We start from the raw sequence: 668 nt of genomic DNA, 5'->3' as shown, positions 1-668 counted from the left end.
ATGGTGCCCAGTGTGGGCAGAAATAAGGGAAACTGAAATACTTAATGTATTTTCTGATGGGATCTTAATATGTAGAGACCCTCGGCATGCTCACAATGTTTAAGTAACCAACTCCCCAGAAAGAATAAATACATATGTGTATATATATGCACATATATGACATTTTGTTACTATATGTATAAAATATATACCATGTATGTCTTTGTGTATATACTATGTATAGTTTACTATAAACTGTATTGATATCAAGGCAAATAGCATCTGATTTACAAGTAATAAAATATGCAATACTCTTTATTGTACCTCCCATATAATCAACGGATTTTCATTGAACGCTCTCATTGATTCTTGGAAACCCCTGTATCCACATCCAGCTGCGGTTGCAATGGAAGGAACATAGTTCTGATATGAATGTTGCTTTATATTTGTTTATGTTAAGAAGAAAAANCGTTGCTTGATATTTATTTTTGTTAAGAAGACAAAAGGGAAACAATGAAGATGTACACGTGTCTGCAATGACATAACTTCCTTGCTGCATCAGATAATAGCTTTCAAATCCTGAAGGACGATTTCCCCAAGATTTTGTGCTATTCCCAATATATCAGCTACAGACTCAACATACTTTTCTTTTTTTTTTTATTTTTTTATTTTTTTAATGTTTTTTTTTT

Source organism: Crocuta crocuta, unplaced genomic scaffold, assembly GCF_008692635.1.
Source record: "Crocuta crocuta isolate KB4526 unplaced genomic scaffold, BGI_CrCroc_1.0 scaffold510, whole genome shotgun sequence".
In the NCBI taxonomy this organism is placed as follows: domain Eukaryota; kingdom Metazoa; phylum Chordata; class Mammalia; order Carnivora; family Hyaenidae; genus Crocuta; species Crocuta crocuta.
The sequence above is the reverse complement of the archived record's forward strand: the minus strand, read 5'-3'. Positions refer to the sequence as shown.